Here is a 17,503-nt window from a genome sequence, read left to right as displayed (position 1 = left end):
ATGTATATAAATATGTTTTAGATTGTTTTTAGCACAACTCATTACAAGAAATTTAATATAGTTCCCTGTGTTATATAGCAGGTCCTTGTCATTTATTTTATATTAACTAATTTGTATCTGTTAATCCCCCCTTTCCTGCCTGCTAACCACAGTTTGCTTTCTATGACCATGAGTCCATTTCTAGGAGCACCGTTTTTCCTAGTAATATATGCTCTTTGGCTGCTTTCAGTTTCAGTAATTCCATCTTATTGTGGGTGCTTTTCTTCTGGTGGCCTTTATGTGGTTTGCACACGTGGTAATAGAGATCTGTATTTGGGAGAACTCCAGGCTTCGTGTAGTCCCTGGTACAGAGTGCCAACTGAATTGATGCTTGAATTGGGAAAAAAGCACAGTAAATGTTGGAATTTCCACTATGGTTGAGAATTCCAGGTTTCTATAACCTGTTTAGCCCACCTTAATATTGGCTGCACCCATACTGGGTAATTTGGTGGAACTTCATGGTATGGTGGTGTAGAGACGGGGACTTGTATGCTTCTTCTCTTTCTGTTTTCTAACACTCATTCTCCTGGGCCTTTCAGATCCTCCCCCACAAGTGCCCAGGGCTGGCTTGGTGCTGTGCTGAGGCAATATTTGTTAATAAGGCCCTTTCCTCATCTCTTCTGAGCCTCCGTTTCTTTCTCTGCACAATGAGGGCTTAGACTAGATAAGTGCTTTTCAGTTTCTTTTAAAGCCATGTTTCCTTTGAGAAACAGAGAATGCAAATCTCTCCTCTCAACCCAACACTTAAGATTTTGATAAGTCCTCCAAGGAGTGACATAGCCCTTTGTGGAAAATTGATGTGATTGTGATTCCAGATGACACAGAAAAGACTCTTCAGAGATTTATTGCAGGGAGAGGGCAGGAAAGGGGCAGTAAGTCACACTTTCTAGTGTGAGCACTGGAGCAGGGGCCTGGATTTAAATACGGCGTCTGACGTGTCCTCTCTCTAATTTTGTAGAATGTGATAAACTTCTCTACCTCGGTTTCTTGATGTGTCAAGTTGGGGTGATAATATTTTAAGGCTTTTGTGAAACATTATACATATAAGACATTTGTGTCTCGGTAGAAACAAGACCTGCTAGGAATTCAGGGATTTGTTTAAAAAAAAAAATCTTGTCCATAGTACTCTGTCTGTGTGTATTTTGAAGTTCCTGGAGGGTGAGGGTGAGTCTAAAGTCCATCGTGGGACAGGTGACCCATAGTTGTCTGTGCCCCAGATTACCCCCTCCTCCCCAGTCCTCTTCCTCAGTCCAGGATGAAGTTCCCTAGTAGATTTACACAGAGGTCTTCTGGAAATGGCTTTTCATTTTATTGTTTCAACAAGAAGGGCTGCCATCATAATCTCTGTGGTCAGGTCTTGACGGGCTGCCATCATGATGTCTGGTCAGGTGAAGGCTATGCAATTGGGAATTTCTATTTAATAAATAGAAAAAAATTACAAATAGAAAATTAAAACAAGGTTGGTGACGGGGCCCTTTGAAGTGGGCACCATTAGCTTTGTTAGCTTCAGGTGCTGTGGCCTGTTGCCACGAGGACCCATCCTCTTGCTCTGAAGTTGGAGGTACCAGTGGGTTCAGTGGGAATGTTAACTGAGTGTATCTCATGGGCTGGGCATTGTCCTATTTGTACTGTGTGTTCCTTATTTGAGACAGTGAGCTCACGTAACCTCAATAACCACTTTAAAATATTAGGCTTTTTATTTTGAGATGTAATGTAGATTCCCATGTTGTAGTAAGAGATTATATGGAGAGGGCATATGAACCCTTTGCCCAGTTTTCCTTAATGGTTCCATCTTGCAATGTTGGGGTACAATTCATTACTGACTCACTAACAATTTGAGGTTTGTGTTATTGCCCTCATTTCTATTTATGAAAAAACTGGTGTTAAGACAAGCACACAGGCCTGCCCAGGTCACCCATGTGGTTAGTGTAGAGTCGGGTGGAACGTGGGCTTGGCATTTCCAGGCAGTAACCTTATGATGGTCTGTGGCAGGGAGCAGCATTCACTTTGCTTGTTTTTTCATTCATTCAACAAACATTTATTGAGTAAACTCTGTGGGTCAGATGCTTTCATAGGTTTATCTGATTCTTCAGCAGTACTTAGAATCAGGTAATGTTTATTTTTTTTAATCTGAGAAAATTAGCTCTGAGAGGTTATAACCCCCCCAAAGGAAGTATAGCTCATAAATGAGGAATAGTAAATTTGTACAGTCACCTCTTTTTATGCAGGTGGTACCCTAGGCATTTTACATTTGCAAACTTCCATAATCCAGATATATTCTTGTAAGGCAAGGATTTTTTTTTTAATTGAAGTAGAGTCATGTTTACAATGTTGTGTCAATTGTAAGGTGTTTTTTGACTTTTGAATTAAAAAATATTTTTTCGGGACGGTAATTAGGTGTATTTATTTGTTTCATACTTTAAAATGAGTTACTGGATTTGAACCCAGGACCTCGTACATGCTAAGCGCGTGCTCTACCACTGAACTGTACCCTCCTCCCCAAGGCAAGTTTTCTTATCCATTATTATGAAGCTTAGGGGTTCAAATAAATTGGATAGAAATCCAGACCTTTTCATCCTACTGTGGTCCTTTTCTTTATATTCTGCTGAAGGGGGTTGGGGAAAGTATTTTCTTTGTTCATTTCTTTATTCAGCATTTTTGAGCAGTGACTTTGCATCAGGGCCTTGCTAGGTGCTTGGAAGAAGAAAATAAGAAATGACCCTTCTCTGCAGGGGCAGGAAGCCGAGACCAAAAGCTGGGTAATGTGATCTGAGCTACAGTAGCCATGGGCAGACTCTGAGGACAAACTATACCCCTGGATTTGCTTTGGCTTCCCTTGCCTTCTGGCTGGTACACACCAGGTCACCACAACCCAGATGGGCCCGCAGCACAGAGCATAGTATGTACCTCGATCTTCTCTCCCCTCTCAGCAGGGCCTGCAACATGAGCATCCGTGACTATGTGCAGTGTGCTGAGGACCACCAGACTCTTCCCATTGTGGTCCAACCCGTGGGGATCATCTCAGAGGAGAATTTCTTTTGCATCTATGAGCTGCTCACCTTGGTGAGCCATATCAGCCCATGCGGCTCCCAGTGGACACTCTGTATCCACTACAGGCACCACTATTTGCCCAGGAATGGGTGGAGCATCTTCCAGACCCACCGCAAGGTCGTGGGCATTGTCACCATTACTGACTGTCTCTCTGCCAATGCCTTCGAGAAGCTCCACGTGCAGAGGAGCTGTATGGCACCAAGCTTAATGACTCTCAGCTCTTTGTCTTTGTGCTGCATGGGGAGGTAGCCGAGCAGCCACGCACCGATGTGTCCTTCAATCTACGAGGCCTGCAGGGTGGTGAAGCAGAGGATCGAGGACTTCACTGAGTCACTCTTCATCTTGCTCAAGTCCAAGTGGCTGGATGGGGGCCCCTAGAAGTCTGGGGACAAGATCCCCCTCCAATGCATCCCGTTTGAGAAGGAGGACATCATGGGACTGGACACAGACAGCAGGTAAGTTTACCTGGAGGCCAGTCCACCCTGGGTGTGTGCCGGATTGCTTCCCTACATCCAGAAAGGGATCAGCAAGGAAGAGGACTGTCTTGTAGCCAAGAGGGGAGGGAGGTGCAGCCCGCCAGTTTACAGACATTTCAAAGTGAATCTGCCATTGTTTCAGAGATATCCTTTTAGGGTTAGTGTGGACACTTACTCCCGCTTTTACTCCAGGACCATGGTGGGACCCCTGGAGTTGCTGTCTAATAAAGTAGCTACAGCCACTGATGCTAGGAGCACTGGGGAAGAGGCTGGACTGAGCTGAGATGTGCTGTAGTTCAAATGCACATCAGACGCTGAGGATTGTCTAGTAAAAGTATATAAACTATCTCGTTACTTCCTGTATTGATTACATGTCAAGAGGATAGTATTTTACATACAGTAGATTAAGTAAGATCTGTTCTTAAAATCAGTTTCTAGTATTTGTTTTTTGTTTGTTGGTTTGTTTCTTTGTTTACAGTTTTAAATGTGTCAACTGGGAAACTTTCTTTATATGGCTCTCATTTCATTTCTGTTGGTCAGCCTGTCCTGAGAGTCTCATCCCTTTGCTTATAGATGAGATGCTGAATCCCGAGAGGCAGAACGAGGCGCTGGTTGAGCTGGAGCTGGAGCCGGTGTCTCCTGCTTCCCAGGCCCAGCACCTGTTCGGCTCAGGCACTCTCTTCCTGCCCGACAGGTACCATGCCAATTTAGGACATCAGAAACACCGCCAGGGACTTCCGAATGAACTCCTTACACAGGGAGAGGCGTATCACGGTGTATGGGACATAGCAGGGAAATGTTCATTCTCACTTTGTCCCTGTGATTAAGTCAACGGCCCCACTTTGCCTCGGAAGTGTAGACGAGCTCTTCTGGGCTGCCTACCCTGCACCTTCTGCTCTGTTTCCCCGTGTATCTTTCGTGCTGTCCCTCGGGCAGAATAGGGTGAGATGCCTTTGTCGAGAGGTGGTCCCCCTTTGCTGGGGAGAGTGAGGGAAGCTGTGTCCCCCCGGCCTACGGCCTCGGGCCTTAAGTTTGGAGGCGCTCATGGTGGTCCCACAGGTGACGGTCGGAGGACCTGGCACGTGCTGCCGGGCCCGCTGTGAAAGCGGTGCTCTGTGATTCTTGAACTTACCTAAGATCAGATCCTACTTTCTGGTTGTTGGTAAGTTGGAGGAGAAGATGCTAGAGAATTGAAAAAAAGAATTTCCAGACCAGGCCTGTGAGTGAGAGGCACAGGGTACCAGAGTCCCATCTGCGAGAGCCCACCTAGCGGGCTCTGGATGAATTTTCTGTTCCTCCCGGACATCCATCTATGGCTTAAGGAAGGGGAGAGGCATGTCGTGGCCATGATCTGTACTTGTCCTCACAGGGCCCTGTGATCTACACGCCCGCACTCCCCTTCTGCTTCTTGGAAATAAGCTGGCAAGTTTAAGAGCCTGGGCATTGCTGACGGCATAGCTGCCAGCACTGTGCTACACCGAGGCTGGCTCCGTTAACCTCACATGTCACCACCTGCTGAGGCCCCAGGCATCAGTCAAGGTAGGTGCAACGGTACAAAGTAAGCAGCGACCACCTTCTCCCCATGGACAGGCTGGTGGATGAGCAGTGGAAGCCTGGAGCCCTGCCCCAGCCCCCAGGCCAGTGCCTTTTCTTTTGTCATAGGAGGCACTGGTGACATTTTTGCTCAGCAACTGCTTGGCTGTGAATCTGCAGACCCACCAGAGAATGCCAGCTTTTTTTGCTTTTTGAAGTCTGCCCTTGGGATTTGGCAGAGTAGCTGGATGTGTGTTTAGCCCATAGTGGTTGACATTGTCAACACTGTTTACCGAGAACCTCGTGTACGAGGCATGGCTCTCGGCATCAAATGCAGCAGCGCATTAAACCTCCCTTCTTGTGGGTCTGTCTGTTCTGGTTCCATAAGAGCTCAGCCAGCTTCTTAAAGTCAGTGAGATAACGCGGTCTGTGAGCTCGGGTCAAGCACATTCTCCTCCAGTCACTTTTACTCCATTGTTGCTTTTACTATTCCACAGTCATTAATTTTTTAAACAATGCTTTGGTGCAGAAGCAGAGCCTAATTCTCTCTTGTTTCTCTTGGTGGAAGTGAGTAAAACTGTCCAGCCTGAAATGCGACCACAATTTGTAGCTCAAAAGCTGCCTAGACGCGTGTAGGTGGAGTTTTGGTTAGGGGTGCTGACCACGTTCGGTTCCCCCGGCAGCGCCACTACCCTCAGGCCCCTGCCTTTCCTGGATCAGGAGGTGAGGGTGGTCTCACCGTCCCCGCGTCCCTGTCCTCATCACACTCACATAAATTCTTGTACATGCTGTAAAAATCATTTTTGTTTTTGTGTGTTTCTAATTTTCTCTTGTTCCTCTTTTCCTTTTTCTTTATTCCTTTTTCTCTTGTACTGCCCAGTGAGCATGTTGTTGCGTCTGAAAATGTGGGCTGTTCAAACCCTGCATTGGAAATAGCCAGATTGCCCTCCGTACTGTCTCCATCTCTTTAAAAAGCAAAAACTTTATGGCTGCCTTGATCCGTGTATTATCCTAGTCATCGTTTTATTTTCTAGTTTTTTGGAATTTTTGCTTTGTTAGCCTATCACCCACTGGAGTTTGATACCTGTTAAAATCCTTGCTTTGAGAAACCTGTTTGGTCTTCCTTATATTTGGTGACAAAAGCACCCTTATTAAATTTCTTTGAGTGTTTTGAAGAAGTGAGATGCGAATTGATTTAGGCAATTGCTGAGGGATTCTTTTCATGGAGTATTTAAACTTGTAAAGTCAAATTCTGCAGGATCTTGCTCAATTCCTGCTTTTACACAAACCTGCTCGGCACGCGGTTCCTGGCTGTCGCTGTGTGACGTGCGTGACGGTGCTTCCTGGCCGGCGGTCACTGGTGAGGAAGTGGCCGGCTCGGGGGTGAACAGCTGCAGGGGACGCTGTTGGTGGAAGCAGTCATCATTTTGTTATATAATTTTTCTTCTTTGCATTCAACTCCCCGTGCCATTTACTTTACTTTGCCTTTATAAAGGGGCAGAATTAGGTCTAAAATCCATGCCACTATTTTTTTTCCCTTTCCGAGGCTGGTTCTTCTGAGTATCAGGACTACATGGCCTTCTCCTAAGTAGCTGGCTCACCTGGATCTGGTGGACACAGGGACTGCTAAAGGGGACCGTAGCTTCCTCTCTGCTTCAGCCAGTGGGCATTCAGAGCCGGGTCTGTGGTTTGCCTCAGCAGCCGTGCAGGACTCCCTGCCCCGGCCTTTACTTTTAACCCATGTTGACAGTAAATAGCTTACTCCGTGTCTGTTGCAGCTGACGTCCACCACTGTCGGCCTTGTTGTTAGTTTGCGGAAATGAGTCTCCAACACCCCAGTCAGGCGTGAAGGAAGATGCTTCTGTAGACCTAGGACATTGGATTCTCACTCCTACCCTGGTTCATCTCACCTGGGGGAAGGGTTTCGCCACCACCATCATGCTGTCCATGAGGCCTTGTTTCCCCTTTCATGCTCTGGTCCAAATGTGGACACTTCATTTTTCACTGAATTTGTCTCGCTTGAGACAGGTCAGAATATCTGAATGAGTCCATCACATTCTGTGTGGGGAACAGAACAGATGTAAGTGTTGCAAGTAGATGGAGTCCAGGCTGTCTGGGTTGGCAAATGCAGGCTGGGATCTGTGATGGCTGGGCTGTGCCCTGGACACAGGCCTTTCCCGTGGCTCCCGAGAGCCCAGGGGTCAGATTGAGAACAGCCTTTCCTGGGATCCTCCATCCTCATCTGATCACTGGCAAGTGTGTCTGCTAATTAGGAGCTTCCCTAGACCTTGGGCCCTTCAAAGCTCAGACCACGGGAGAACCTTGAGTCCCTTCTCCTGGGCCTCCATTGTGAGAATCTAGTGCCTTCTGAGGTGAACCGTGCCAGGAGATGCCTCCCCCTCCAGGGAGCACCCTTCAGAGGACTGTGACTCACTGCACCATGCTGTGAGCTTGTGGGTTTCTGGCCATGGTCCCTGCAGAACCAGACTTGAGATGGGCTTAGCGACGGAAATAATAGGACTGATTCCAGGGCAGGGCTGGGGGGAGGGAACAGGGGAACTTGAATGTGACCTCAAACACATAGGTGGGTGCTGGGGCTGTTACTAAAATGGGGAGCCTGGGAGTTACCTGTCAGGAATCGAATTCCAGAGTAAATGGTGGACATTTGGCATTATTAAGATGCCATTTCTCATTCAAGTTAGGACTTCAAATAGGCACTCGTGTCTATGAGACTGGGGCTCGGGTGAAGGAGCCGGACTAGAGATACACGTTGGGAGTCGTCATTCTTAGCTGGTGTTCACAGACTTGCATGTGAATTAGATCATCTCGAGAGGTGCAGACTTAGGCTGAGGGGGGGCATGGCTGTGCCTGTGTTGGAGGAAAGCCCAGACCATGCAGCTTTAGTGTGTCAGTCAGCGGCATTTGGGATTTTCAGAGCAATGCCATTTATCTTTAAGGGGCTGGGCTGTGGGCAGGGCCAGCCAGGAAGAAATCTGAAGGAAGGGTCGTGGCCACGTGTGTGTCTTGGGAAGATAAAGAGGCTGCAGGGTCTGGGAGGGTAGACTTCTTAGAAGCTGGAGTTGGAGTGGGGAGAAGATAGTCACACTCACCTGTCTGGGAGGGGGTAGTCCTTGGGAGTCCCCATCCTATTGAACTCGTTTTCCCATGAACAGAAGGCAATCATACAGAGCATCTGAGGTGAGAAGGGATGGGCGCTGGCAGGGGAGCCAACCTGGAGAATGGTGCTTGGAAAGTTCTGGAATAGTCTCCCTGAAAACGAGAGATAAAAAATACCCAGAATCTTAAGGACATTGATAGTGACTGGGGAGGAGGCAGTTTTTCTGGCCTCCTAAGTGTAAGGCATGTATCTGGGGATACACAGAAGATACGGGCAGTCTGTTCCGGGGGCTTGATCCTTACTGGGGGAACAGTGCAAGTTTAAAGGGATAGAAGGGCAGTGGAGGGAAACTAGCCAGGCCCAGTGTCAGGTATCAGTCGGCCGCCCTACTTGCATTTTGCATTCATATCCATGACTCCCAGGTGGGCGGTGGCAGCCCCGTTTTGCAGATTGGGAAGCATTCTCAGAGGGGTTAAGGAATTGGTCCGTTTAGTGGCTAGTAAATGCTGTAGCAGGATTCAAGCAGGGCCTTGTCAGACTTCAAGGGCGTGTTTTCTCTACTAATTCCGGTACCTCCCTGTTATGCCTGGAATGGTGAAGTGGGTCAGTATTGGAGCCTTTCAGAAAAAGTGCAATTTAAGTGCCTCAGGACTGTTTCACAAAGCTCAGCGTTCTTTGATGCTTCTGAAGCACTGCAGTGCTTTTCGCCCCACAGAGGTAAGGTCTTACTCCTTTGAGGATGACATGGTGGCAAATGACGTACAGGTGCAAAGCCAGACTTAGAAGCTTCTGGAGGGAAACTCTCCAGTTATCCCTTGATTGGCTTTCTTCCACGGGATGTAGCTGTGCTGCAGCGTAAACCTGATCTTTACTTATGGAGTGAGGGTTTGATATCCAAAGTTAGCATAAAACGGTCAGATGAAGAAAATTGACGTTGACAATTTATTTTTGGGTTTCATTAGTCAAGATATACTCTCAGTTAATGGCCCACATAACAAATGAAATTGAGTACAGAACATTGCATTTCTTACTTTCTATTTAGAGTTCTCTTACAACATAAGGTTGCCTGCTTTGGAACGTCAGCTCCACCAACACGGCACCTATCAGTGTGTTGGTGTGATTGCATTTACACAGTGAATATAATCTGGGCTTCCTCAGCCCCAAACACTGCAGTGCAGTATCACAGGCTGTAGCCATCTCTTAGTCATGCAAATACTTCTAAAATTACATGATGCCAGAATAGAAAGAAGAGAGAGAGAGAGATTGCCTTTATCAAAGTTCCTTTCAATTCTAACTGCAAACTGTTGTTAAGCAGCTCTGGTTACCTTTGGATATGAATATATACATTTTTTGCATGTAATCTGGGCTTTGGACTAGAACACCAAGTTCTTGCTGTCCACAAGCCACAAAAATAGTAGACAAATTGCACACATGTGAAATAGTTTATACTTTTTTCTGAGAAGGTATCCTTGAATTTGGGACTTGGGCTGGTGATTTTTGCTTTTTGCTTCCCCCACCCCTCTTGTAATCTCTCACTCCTTCCCACGTGGCCCCCAAGAATTCGTGGTCTCAAAGGAGCGGGCAAACACCCTGTTGGTCACCATGTACTTCTGCTATAGATAGAGCCCAGCCAAGACCTAAAGGACATTATCAGAGAGGACTTCCTGGAAGAAATGGGCCCTACATTCAGTTGTGAGGACAGAGTAAGTGTCAGCCAGGAGAAGGAGTCAAGAATGTGGCTCAGGTCACAGGTGCAGCCCAGGCAGAGGCCTGGAGGCATTTGGCATGGGGACCCGGGGAGAATGCCCTGTGTGGTCCAGGGTGGTGGGTTCCCCTGCTGGGAAGGACACTGGAGAGAGTGCGGGGTGGAGGGCTTTGGAAGAAATTGGGTTTTACTAGAACTGACACAGTAGGCAGTGAAGGGTGTCATTAGAAAGTGACCGTCAGGAAAGATACTTCTGGTTTTGCTTCTGATATTCTACAGACAGAGGGTCGGGACGGGCGAGAGCAGGTATGTCTGTCCCTTTGAAACCAACCCCGTCATTCATTTATTCATAACACGGGTATTTCTGTGAGTCTAGGGGAGAGAGGTTGGAGCCACATTAGTAAGCAAAATGTATTTGCTTCTTGAGAGCTTAGCAGTGTCAGAAGTTGACTTAGGCTAGAATGTTCTAGGAACAGAGGAACAAATTGTGGAGTTTGGAGGGAGGGAAGGCTTCCTTGGGAAACAGTCAAAATGAGCCTGGAGGCAAGTGGGAATTAGGAGCAGGTCAGGTGGCCCCTGAGGTCACTGGGGACCTGTGTACTGAGGTGAGGCTGGGCGAGCAGTGTCTGGGGTGGGGCTAGAATTCCACCAGGGAGCCTCTGAAGAGTTTGAAGTGGGGGTGATGTAATCAAATTTGTGATTTGTGAAGGCTGCCGTTGCTCTGTGTGTGTGTGTGTGTGTGTGTGTGTGTGTGTGTAGCGGGGAAGAGGGGGAGGGTGCCACCAACTGGGGGGTCATTAGAAGACCATCCACACGCAGGAAGAGGGGCGTCAGGGCTGCTTGAGGACGGCAGGGCTAGTGTGGATGCCGGATTTCCTTATGGGGAGGGCTTGTTAGTGTGGCCGCCCTAGAGGCACATTGTGGCTGGAAGAAAATTGATTGAGGCCGCCAGGTGGACTTTCCTATTCTCTCCTTCCCTGCCTTGTGTGATGATCTTAGCTCAGCCAACATTTGGAACAGAAGAGCTAATTTCCAGGGTAGCCCAGGACATTGTTGAGCTCGTTCGAGTGAGCTCTGATAGGATTTAAGTTTGTGTTCAGATCTGGATGTTCACTTAGCTAGAAACGTCCTGTCACTGCGATTTCCATAGGGGTTTTTATTCTTGGTAAAGATTGCTTTCTTGGTGATAGGAAATTTAATACAGCTGTTGTCTTTTTCAAAAAAATCATATCTTTTAAGAAATTTAATATTCAAAAGAATAGGAATTTATAAAATTGTTAAAGTAAGTCTTTGGTGTAGTTTCTTTGCTTTCTGAGCTAATGTGGAGTTAGAGCCTTTGCACTACTTAATAGAACATCCTTGTCAGTATTTAAAGAGCTGTTAGTGAGCGCCCCAGGCCCCACCTCTCAAAGAATCGTTAAAGTTTGCTCTAAAATAGTGAGGTCATAAAGGTCTTGTTTGCAGAAATCAAACAGTAGGTTTATAATACGGAGCATAGCCCCATTTATAAAATATTAATAAGTTCAAAATTAAGAAAGTGGAGGATAATTGATTTTTTTTAAAACTGAAACATAAACTTTCTTGTGCTTATGCTGCAACTGGAAATTTTGAAAAGAAAAATCCTACTGTAATATCATCTACGTGGAATACATATATGAGTTTCACATTTGAAAAGTAACTGCGCAGTGGTTTTCAAAGTCAGGAGCATTCCAGCTCAGATACTGGCAGTGATGGTTGCTGATTTTCAAAGGAAGAGCCTAAACTTGCCTTCTTAGCTCTTTGTTTTTTGTAGTGAGAGGGTTGAGTATTGCTTTGCCAGTATGATTTTGTGGCAATTTGAGGGCAGATTTCGTGTACCAGCAGTGAGATATTTCCATGCATTTTATTTTCCGGACATCACCAGGGCACATGTGGGGTTTGTGCCTGCAGTCTGGGATGCTGCAGGACTCCCTGATCCATCACCGATATGTCTTGGATCTGCTCCGGTCAGTGAATGATTTTCTCTGGCTTGGAGGTAATGCGGTCTGATGGAGATGTTCAGATGTACAGTAAAGTGCTATTGCTTGAAATAAGAGTAACCTAGAAACATTGCTCCAACAATACAGGATATGGGAGGAGAATTGGCTGAGCTGCTTGCAGTGAAGAGTCTTCTCAGGTGACTCCCACACCGTGATTCCTGCCAATATCCGCCCCAGCCCTGCACGGTAGTCCTGCCGAAGCAAGCATGCACTTTGCTCAGAAACGCAATGAATTTCCTTGTGCCTCTGTTTGTTGGCTTTTTTTCTTTGAAAGCACATCTTGCCCTTTGCTTAAATGCCATCCCTGCTAGTCACCTCTTACACTCATTCTTCTGAACCTCGTCCATACATAGCTGTTGAATGGATGAACAGAATGTAGTATCTCCATGTAGTGGAACATTATTCACATGTAAGAGTGAATAAAAATGAAAAAAAAAGAGGAAAATGAAAAAGGCCACCTGTTTTGGAAAGTCCACCCTGAATGTTCAACTCGCCCTTTTCCCTTTGAAACCCAATCACTTATGCTCCACTCTACTCTTTTTGATAGTACTTACCACCTTCTAATAATTTTTAATGTTTTCCAAAAAAAAAGAGAGAGATGCTGATACCACTTCAAAATTGACAAGCCTTGATAACAGCACGTTAAGTGAAAGGAACCAGACACAAACGGCCACATACTGTTGAATTCAGTGATCTGAAATGCCCAGAATAGGCACATGCAGAGGCAGAGAGCAGGTGATGATTGCAAGGGGCTTGGTGGAGGGGGATTAGGGAGTGACTGCTAGTGAAAGGGGGATTCTTTTGGGGTGATGAAGTGTTCTGGAAATAGATTGTGGTAAGGGCTGCACAACCGTGAGTGTGCAGAAGACTGCTGAGCGCTGTGTCTGGGAGTGCCTGTTGTAGGGCGGCTTTAATTTGTTCTCATCCTGCCATGTCAAGAGTCATCTTGTGCTGTGGCCGTTCTACTCCTGTGAATGTTGAGGGTCAGAGACTTTGTAGAATCATGTTTCATTTTTCCCCCTTGCTGTGTGTAGGCAAAAAAGATTTAAGCCTGAGGAAGTGCTCCATCTGCAGAAATGTCTTTTAGTTTTGCATGGTGTCAAAATCTTGACAGCTTTTAATCGTTGAGGCCTGTGGGGGGGGGGGGGAATAGCCCGTGAATCCTGGGTGAGACCGGGAAGAGCCGCGCTTCCCTCCCAGACACGGGTGGGGATTTCACCCCCGTTCAGGCAGTGAAGGGCCCAGACCCGTGAGCGGAGTTGACAGTCGTGAATATTTATGTGTATCCGCTGCTTCATCTTGGATATTAAATTCAAGCTGAGCCAATTTGTAGCGGCAGCCTCATCCTACATCAGGAATTTATAGCATCTGCTCTTTGAGGTGAAGACCTGACAGACTTGATTATTTAACAGTCTCCCTTGAATTGATATCTCAGGTTCCTTTGTCAAAAGCAAAACAGCAGAAATACAGACGTCCTTTAATGACGATGTGACCTGGAACGGGTTTAGTCTCTGTGCCTCAGTGGCCTTGTGTGCGGGTGGGGAAGATGATAACAGTGCTTCCCTCAGAGGGGGTGGTGAGGGGAGAGTGAGAAACACAAATGGAGGACTTACCTGAGATGCTCATGAATGACCAAATTTACTGCACTCAGCCTGGTGAGGCCTCAGGGGCAGAGATGTCAGAACAGAGCAGTCCTAGCCGGAGCTCGATCCGTGATGGCAGCTGTTAAGATCAGTATCACCACTGTGGGTTATCAGGTAGTTTTAAGACTTGATAATATGAATTCATGAATAATGTTAGAAGACTAGACATCTCAGATCCTGTTTACATAGTTCTCAAGATTTCTTCTGAGAAATGGATGGTTTCTTCCCAATCTAAAATCTGACATGGGTCTCTAAAAAATTCTGTAATCCTCCATCTTTTTGCTTTAATTCTCCATTTCTTAAAAATCATAGTTTTTAAATGGAATTAATGGGGACTGAACTGAGGGCCTCATGCATGCTGAGCACATACTCTCCAAAATGAGGTATAATCTCCCCCGTAATTTTTTATTAAACTTTACTTTCTTAGTATTCAGAGGTTAGAGGCCTCTAATTCTTTATCTGGAGACTTGTCATGAACCTGTAAATCTATAATTAATGGACAAAACTTGTTTTATTAAAAAAATCAATAGAATATTCTGCAATCCATCCAAAAAGGAATGCTCATTGACTTAAAATGTTTCTACTTTAAGGTGATTTCTCCTGTTTGGCCTAGCTTAATTTACTAACAGCCATCCTCATCATCATAATGACCAAACTCCCTCTGAGTGGACACCTACCTAAGTCTAAAATGCTTTCCTCGTGTTTTACTTCATAGCAGGTGTTTGACGGTAGGTATCAGTGTCTCCTTTTTTGCAGCTGAGGGATTGAGAGATGGAGCAGCTTGTCGCGAATCACGCGCAGCTGGCGGTGGCTAGCTCGGTGCTGGAATCCAGGCTGCACAGAATGCATCCTCAACTGCTCCTCTAATGAGCCTCCCATTAAGTGGTTACCCTTACTCCTGTGGCTCCATAAATGGCCGATTTTAGTGATCTCAGCCTGATGAGGCCTTCAAAGGAGAGACACCATTGAGAATGTGAGACAGAGTGGCATAAATTAAAGTTGTACATTTTCACAAATGTTTAATTCTCAGGTAATTATATGAAAAGTTAATTTTTTTTTATTTTATTGCTCTGTAAGCACTGAAAACCAAACATTAAAAATAATTATAGTGCAAAAGAGAAGTGGGCTTTGAAAGTCCAACCAGTGTTAATGATGTTACTTGTTTTTCTCTAGTGGCCCTTATTGACAGAAATACTTACAAAGAGTGAATTGCTTTATGTAGTCTTAATATGGAAGAAAAGATTGTCAGTGAATATTGTAAGTAAAATCTTTACTCTTTTCTTTCCTGTTGATGAAAATGTAAGTTGTTTTCATGGCTTAAGTACATTTCCTCATTTGTGAAATTTGAGTAATATCGTTTAAATTGTCTGACTGTGAGAGTTAGACGCCTTGTATACAAAGAACCCAAGAGGTGATTAATAAAAGTGTGCTGTCACAATGACAGATATTTTAGAAGGATCAACTCTGAATACTAAAGAGTTTCGCTTATTTCTGATGCATATTCAATATATATATATGATATATTTGAATATGGTTTAAAGTAAGAAGGATTTATTTTTTTTTAGTGTAGTATGAAGTTTTAATGAAATCTGTATCATTCTAGTGAGACAGGGACTAGTTAAATTGCCTTAATCAGATGACCTTGAAGATTAATTACACAGAATATGTATTGTTACAACTCAGAATTCATGTTGCCATGTAACCATGCACTCAGACATTTAAATTCGTGGGATTCTGACCAGATCAATTAAGTTTAGTAAAATCCACATTGATCATTTTTAGGGAATAAGCTTCTCTTGCGATTAAAGAAAATTTTGATTTTTTTTCCTGTACTCTTAACAGGTTTAAAATATCAAAATATTGATTTGACATGTCACTTTTCTAATAGAATAAAGCTCATGCTGTTTTATTATGTAAATAAATGTTTTTGTATTTCAATAAACTTGTATGATATCCTGGCTCTTTTAGAAGTACTTTGCAAAATACTTAGATATCCTACTGTTGGAAAAATACAAATGTGACTTTTATGAATATAGTGCCTAGTACAGTGCTTTTGCTACAGTGCAAGACATGAGACCTAGGAGAGCTTTGCTGCCGATTACCAGGAGGACAGATCCCATGTCTCAGTTTCCCCTCCTGCAAAATGAAGTGGCTGGACTGGAATCTTTCCTCTTCTAAGATGAGTTTCCATGAGCCTATGTCTTCTGTTTATATTCAGGAGTATTAGCAATATCAGATTAAATACTGAATACCCCTCCCTTCCCCGGAAGCAAAGTGCAGTATGTGCTACATAAGCTTTTAGTTATCTGATTCTCGTTTCTGATCCTACAGGCAATTTTTTTGTTGCATCTTTCCCGGCAACCTGGAAGGTCTTTTTAGCCATAGGTGGCGCTGTTGCACTTTCTTACAGTCTTGATTTTCCTGTTTGTAAAAGAAGGCTTAAACAACGTTATTTTATTTTGATTCCTTTGCTTAATGTTTCAGAATAGCCCAATGTCCATTATGTCTGTCTACCTGGAAAAATTATTCTGCTTATATCTTAGTTTTATTCTGTCATGTCACTGTGAACATTTCAGACTTGCATTGCAAACAATGGCAAAATTCGTCTTGTCTTCCAGTGTTAGAAACCAGTGAGCCGGGATTTTATAAAAGAGCTAGAAGCAGCCTCTGGAGCACCTTAAAGCTGAAAAGTGTATTGAGTTCCCTGAGTATTGACCCCGCCGCTGTGTGTTAATTGGTGGTAGGAGATTTGGTGCATTTATGAAGGGGTGTAGTTTTTGACTTGGGTTTGCATGCACGCGCTGCCACTGAGCCACGTGAGCCTGAGTCAGTTCGTTTTGAGATTTTCCCTCGTGTGTGAGATGGGGACATTCATATCTGCTTTGTAGAATTGTGAGAATTAGAAATTATGTAAAGAATTTACCACAGTGGGTATGTCAAGAGGGCTCAAAAACTTTAGCTGCTGTTTTGTGTGAAGCCATCATTTGAGAGTCTTTGGAAATTACTAAGAAACAGGAAAATAAGAAAATCTGGTTTTATGATGAAAGATATTTGAGGAGCTTCCATATTTCCTATACCCATAATTAAGCATCAGCAGAGTAAGAACTGTTACACAGTCATCCTTACCCAACGTTAAGCCACAGAATTATTTGTTACTTCATATATGTTGGGGCCTAAGGAGATCCAATACTTATACACATGTTGTCTCCAGCAGCCAACTGAGAGATGACACAAAAAAGTAGGCATGCGATAAATGTCTTCTTTGTTACTGATGAAGCCACATTCTCCATGAAATTCAGGGCTGTGGGAAATGCATGTCATGACACTGTGTCCCAGAATTAGAGACTCACGCTGTCCCATGTAGCTCTGGGCCACAGCGAGCCTTCCCTTGAGAGGACCTGCCCCTTCATGCACAGGGCTTTCCTGCCATGGAACTGAGCATCCCTAGTGCTTCCCAATTGTGACCAACACTGGAGGGAAAGGAAGGATTTCAAATGCCCTGCTTGTCTTCCCAGACTCACACCTCAGTCTGTTACTGTGATGAGGGCTAGATGTGGGCCAGGTGCCAGGGGTGTGAAGGGAGAAGCACTCTCCATGGCCCAGTGGAGTGGTTAGGAGGCATCCCCCTCCCGTGGTTTAAACAGGTGGTGAGATAGAAGAGAAGTGTGCTCCCCAAGAGTTTATAAAAGTAGAAATAAGGATTTTCTTTGTGACTTAGACTAGCCAGGAAACACATAAATGATTAGAAGGCAGACTTGTAAATCACTTTGATATTAATTTAACATTTGTTGAGCACCAAAAGTGTGCTACTTTCTTTTCTGAGAGTTTTACAGAAATGAATCCTTCAATCTTCTCAACAAGCGAGTAAGGAAAATTTGATTGTTGTCTCAGGTTTACAATGTGGAAATTGAGGCATACAG

General features: G+C 44.8%; 1 long non-coding RNA gene across 1 annotated transcript in view; it reads left to right on the top strand.

Annotated features, from left to right (window-relative positions):
• Positions 1-3,278: 3,278 nt before the first annotated feature.
• The window catches only part of LOC140688674 (uncharacterized), a 55,511-nt gene continuing 41,286 nt past the window's right edge, over positions 3,279-17,503 (top strand). The window contains exon 1 of the long non-coding RNA XR_012063376.1: positions 3,279-3,545. This is a non-coding gene — a long non-coding RNA (uncharacterized lncRNA). The remainder of the gene's footprint in view (positions 3,546-17,503) is intronic.

This window comes from Vicugna pacos, chromosome 23, assembly GCF_048564905.1.
Source record: "Vicugna pacos chromosome 23, VicPac4, whole genome shotgun sequence".
NCBI classification, from domain to species: domain Eukaryota; kingdom Metazoa; phylum Chordata; class Mammalia; order Artiodactyla; family Camelidae; genus Vicugna; species Vicugna pacos.
This window is presented reverse-complemented; position numbering and strand designations above follow the sequence as displayed.